Source organism: Spinacia oleracea, chromosome 5 (assembly GCF_020520425.1).
Source record: "Spinacia oleracea cultivar Varoflay chromosome 5, BTI_SOV_V1, whole genome shotgun sequence".
Lineage (NCBI taxonomy): Eukaryota > Viridiplantae > Streptophyta > Magnoliopsida > Caryophyllales > Amaranthaceae > Spinacia > Spinacia oleracea.
This window is the reverse complement of record NC_079491.1, coordinates 109,188,514-109,194,231: the sequence shown is the minus strand read 5'-3', so window position 1 is coordinate 109,194,231 and position 5,718 is coordinate 109,188,514.

The following is a 5,718-nucleotide window of genomic DNA, read 5'->3' as shown; positions in this document are numbered from 1 at the left end:
CTTTCATGCGTTTACCAGATCCTTTGGTATTCGATTGTTTTGGTGGAAGAATCTCAACTTCTTTCGGTACACTTGATCCGATAAAAGATGTCAACTCTTGTGTCTTGCTCTCAGTGGGATTACTCTTGAACTCTGTTAATTGTTTTAATACATTTTGAAATTCATTTGAGATAAGAGTTAGTTTTTTAGGGTCTCTTCCTGCCAAATTCATGCAGTTCAAGAATTCCAACCAATTACTAGTAATGAGCTTATCCTCATTATCTATTTTGGAATAACTTTCCAAAAGGTTACTAGACACATTAAAAATCGACTTGCTTGCTGCCATCTTGGTCCATATGTTCAATATATAGTTACTTGGAACTTCAGACAAACCTTTTCCCTTCAGAATGCATAGTATATGTCCGCATGGAATGCCCTCACATTGGAACATTTTGCATGAACAATGTGCCACATGACTGAGAGGGTTATATACAACCTGACGCATCTTCCCATTTTTTCGAGCATGATTAGAAATAGTTAGAACCAGTCCCTCTTCTGTTTCTTTCTTTTTCTCAACTTCACAATCCATACAAGCAAGCCACAACTGCTCTTGAAACTTGTAAAAGTTAGTGAAAGTGTAGACTTGACTTGTATGTTTCTCCAAATCCCTATTTGTTTTTAGTTCGGGAATTAAAGAAAAGTTATCATTATCTGACATTGATTGAGGTTGTCTTTGTGATTCTACAGCACTCTCAAATCGCATCCAAAACTCCACTAGACTCAAATGCGGATTTGTGAAACTACAAAAAAAAAACTATTCTCACTTTCAGACCTCGAAGTTGTCCGTAATACAGCTCCTAAGAACACATCTCTGAAATAAGCTGGTATCCATAAGTCCCTAATCGAAAACATCTGAGATAGCCAATCATTAGTTTGTAACTCAAATTCATTGATAACCGATTTCCAAGATGATTCAAATTCCTCCCTTGTCTCAGAATTATATACACAAGACTTAAATTGGTTCATAAAATCTTCATTACTACTTAAAGTGCTTCCCACCTTTTCTAAAAGTTTTCTCATTATATGCCATATGCAAAACCTGTGAGTAGACGTGTCAAAATATTTTTGATGGCTACTTTCATTGCAGGATCTTGATCAGTGATGATACAAACAGGTTTATGACCCCCCATTGCATCTAAGAACTTTTCAAATAACCAAGAAAAAGATTTAGCTTTCTCATCCCCTAAAAAGGCTACTCCAAATGTAATACAAAGTCCGTGGTTATCAAGACCAGTAAATGGAGCAAAGATCACCTTATATCGGTTAGTATCATAAGTAGTATCAAATGACACAACATCTCCATATAATGCATAATTCTTTCTAGAAATGCCATCTGCCCAAAATACATGTCTCAATTGGCGTGTGGCCTTGTTTATCTCATATGCAAAATAGCATGAACGATCGGTTTTTTGTTTTCTCTTGAAATTCTCAATAAACATGTCAACATCATAATCTTTATTATGAAGGCTCAAATCTCTTTGGAATTTTTTCAAATCTTGCTTACTACATCCAACATTTTGATACCCACCCACTTGTTCCTTTATGTAACGATGCGCTCTACTTGCACCAACGTTGGCACGAGAAAATGCCTTATACAAGAATCTATGGACATTAGTAATTCCCCTATTTGATTTTAGCATGTGACACTTTCTAGGGGTTGCAAGTAAATGGGTATGACCTTCGTGAAATTTGTATACTACATATTTACCTTCTGGCGTCCTTTTAAAACCAACCAGAGCCTCGCACCCTTCCCTACTCAATTTCACATTTCGTACTTTTTGTTTACCTGCGTATTTAGCTTCTCTAAATCTCTCTTTTGCACAAACACAAGTTTTATACTTCAATAAGCCAGTTTTTTTTATCCTTTTTGCTAGATGATTTACGGACACTAAAATCGACCTGTTGAGCATATTTTTTGTAGAATTTCTCATATTCCTCCAAGTTGTCAAACTCCATCCCTTCTTTTGGTTTCAAATCATCTTCACATACAGGAACCCACTCCTTAATTATACTCATAGGACTTCTGCATTTGTTAGGCGTCTCATTTTCTCCTCCTTGACGTTCAACGCGCTCTTCATTTTCAAATTGCAATTGGTCATGGTTAGGATCATATTCGCCTTCTTCTTGTTGAATCTAATCCATATTAAAACCTTCAAAAATAATATACAAATTTTGAGACACATGCATCAATACAATTTGTCTATACAGAAAAATATATTTCATTGACAAAATTTTCGTCCAAAATGGTTAAATAGTTTATTATGAGAATTTGAATTACTTGTTAAAATATCATAGCAACATTAGGTTAGGTTTACAAACATAATAAACAGTGGCGGATCTTGAACAGTTTTACGAGGGGAGACCGTAGAAAAATATCGAATCGTTGCAGCTTTTGCTATTGGTCTACAAATCGCTATGCGTGACGTTTAGGAAGCATGAGCCCCGTACCAACTCAAAGCAATATACTATATAATTATACAATTATACACAAATTTTAAGGGGGGCGTAACTAAAAATACACTACAAAATTTCTGGCGGGAGGGGGGGACCCCAATGCTAACTTAGATCCGCCATTGATAATAAACACCATAAAATAATCATCATTCATAATGTCGTTCATGTTAACGGTGTAAACTAGAAGATTAATTCATCATAAAAAAAGTATTTTCATATGTGTACGTACATTGTTGTGGGAAAACTATATAATGGTGTTATCGGAAAAAAACGATTAAACCTTCGGATAAGCGATGGTTTGTTGTATTTGATTGCTCCATAACAAAGAAGACGACGATGATTGATACGTTTAGTCAGGAATTCAAGATCTACACTTCAACTAAGATAAAATCTACCAGAGCTTGAAATTGTTAATGAATGTTGGGTAATGATTCTTAAAAACTTTGAATAGGGGTAACATCACATAAACATTTACAAGACAAAAACGTAGCATTAGGTCATACGGCCATATCGGATAAGCGATGGTTTATTGTATTTGATTGTACTTTGATTTCCTAATGTTGATGATTACCAAGAGAATCGTGAGTGATAGAAAGAGATTCGTGAGTGATAAAGAAACAGGATAGTTGAAAAAATTGATCGACATTTTTTTTAATTATACGTTAGAGAGGCAATCTAATGAATCCTATTTAAAGCGTTAATCTTGACCGTCAATTAAAATCCAAGGATTGAGGGTGAGAATTCTCATTAAAAGAGCGGTTCTCATGAGAATCGGCCCCATATACATATACACATACATATATATAAAGAGTGTAACAATTTTGGGAGGGAAACTAATTAGAATCCATATATAAAACATCAGTCAATCATAGCCATCGAATAAACAAGATCTACGTCTCAATCATCACATACACACCACACACGGATCACCATCTCAACCATTCAATAATACTACAATCAACAGCCTACAAAGTCTCCCTAGTCCCTTCCCCCTCTAAAAACCCCATCCTCTTCAAGCTATCTTCCCTTATTTTCCCCTCATACGGAGCACTCTATCTGTAAATTAAAACACTATCACGAGATTTCCGAAAAAAAATTCCACCACCGCAACCACCACTAATAGAAAAATATAGCATCCATCATTGTATCCATCCTCCCATTTCGGAATATAGGAAAGAGAGGAGAGACAAAATCAAACCGGTAACCAAATCTGAAATTTCCGCACCAACAATCGGGTGGGTGACTCGGACTTTTGGGTTTCCTGTAATTGCCGCACCAACAACAACAACAACCCACCCACAATCAAAGATGGGTCGTCGACGACGAAGCATCGCGACGCCAAGCATAGGAGAGAATCGGGTGGGTGACTCGGATTGTTGGGCTTCCTCTAATTTCAATTCGTAAGAGATGAAATCAAGTATTCTTTTGATGAATTTGATGAGAAGCAATTTTTAGAGCTGGCAATTTCAACCGAATCCGATGGATATCCATCCACCCGATCCAGATTATACGAACGAAAACCCAAAAATAAGCGGATGGTTAACGGATGATGGATGGATCGGATGACGGGTGGGTCGGATATGGATGAAGGTGCATCCAACCCACCACGCCATCCACCACCCGATCCATCAACCTATTACATTAGTTGTATGCTTTAATTTATCATAATTTACTTTTATAATATATTTATTATTTTAAATAAAACTATACTAGACATAAGTGTAACACAACATATTGCGCTCCCTTACTAGGATACCACAAAGATAAATCTAAAGCTTTGTAAAAGTTACGCAATGGTTTTTCAAAAAGAAAAATAGTCATGTGGACTATATGTGGACTAATTATTCCTAATTGCAATATGTGTCACTTTAAGTTGTTTTTATATATCTTCAAATTTATTTCACCCGATTCTCACCCGACCTACCCGAATCACTTGTGGATGATGAATGGGTCGGATGTGGATGAAGAATTTTACGGATAATGGATGGGTTGGATGACGGATGAAATGTCATGGATGGATGCGGATTGAGCTTAACCCGATCCAAACCCGATCCATTGCCACCCCTAGCAATTTTGGAGGTGTTTCTTAGGGATAAAAAAGGCGGTGTTGGCTCAAACCCACCGAAATAGAACAGAAGGAACTTCCTCCTTATTTTTTTGAGTTATTAAGCTTAAGAATTAATCAAAGGGAGAAGATAGGTTGGTGGATAAGTACTTGACAAGTTGACAACATCCAAGGGTTAGAAATGCTGGCATTTTCTCATAGTGACACACATTGTCATCTAAAACATTGTTGATATGATTATTATACACCATAATTATCAATACTCGGTACTAATTGTTATGAAACCATGATTTAAAATACAATTTAGATATTAAACATATATAATACTAATTTTAAAACAGTTTGAAAGTCTAGACTATTACACGTGATATTCATAAAGTAATAAAACTTTAACAAATAAAAGGTTTTCGATCATTCACAATAAAATTAAGTTACAACCCCTAATATTTTTATATTAATAGACGACTTAATAATAAGTTTGCTTGTTATATTCAAATAAAAAGTATCATGTATTACTTGTAATTATAAAATATGCAAAATTATATTTACGAGGAGTGAACATAGAATATAATTAAGTAATTATGACCTAAATACTTAACAGGTAAAGAAAAGTGAGGTTAACAAAATTGGATTATCAGTTCAATATTTCATTTTGGATAAAAAAAAGGAAAATAAGTTAGTATTAATTTAAGTAAAAATAAACAAAGTTAAAGGTAAAATTAAGTGGAGTCAGATATAGGTCAGGTTGAAACCAAGCCGGTTCAATACTAGGTCGTTTAGATAATAATTCGGGTCAAACCAGATCGGGTCAAATCGATATCGGTTAAATAACAGTTCGGTAAAACCAAATCGGGTCAAATCATATACTTCGGTGTCCGGTGGAGTTCTGGTCGGGTTAAACCGATATCGGGTGGAGTTTGGATCGAATTCAACCATTAACAGGTGGAGTTTGGATCGGATCAAACTGGTTACAGGTGGAGTTCAGATTTGGTGAAACGAATGTCGAGTAGAGTCAAGTTGGTTATAGATCTGGTTTGGATCCTAAATTTTTCGGGTCAAATCAATTCAATTAGATTTCGAAACAGGTAATTTTTTCGGGTCGGATCAGCTTCTGACACCTCTCCCGCTCTACGTAGTCGGTAGTCCCTACTCCGTATTTC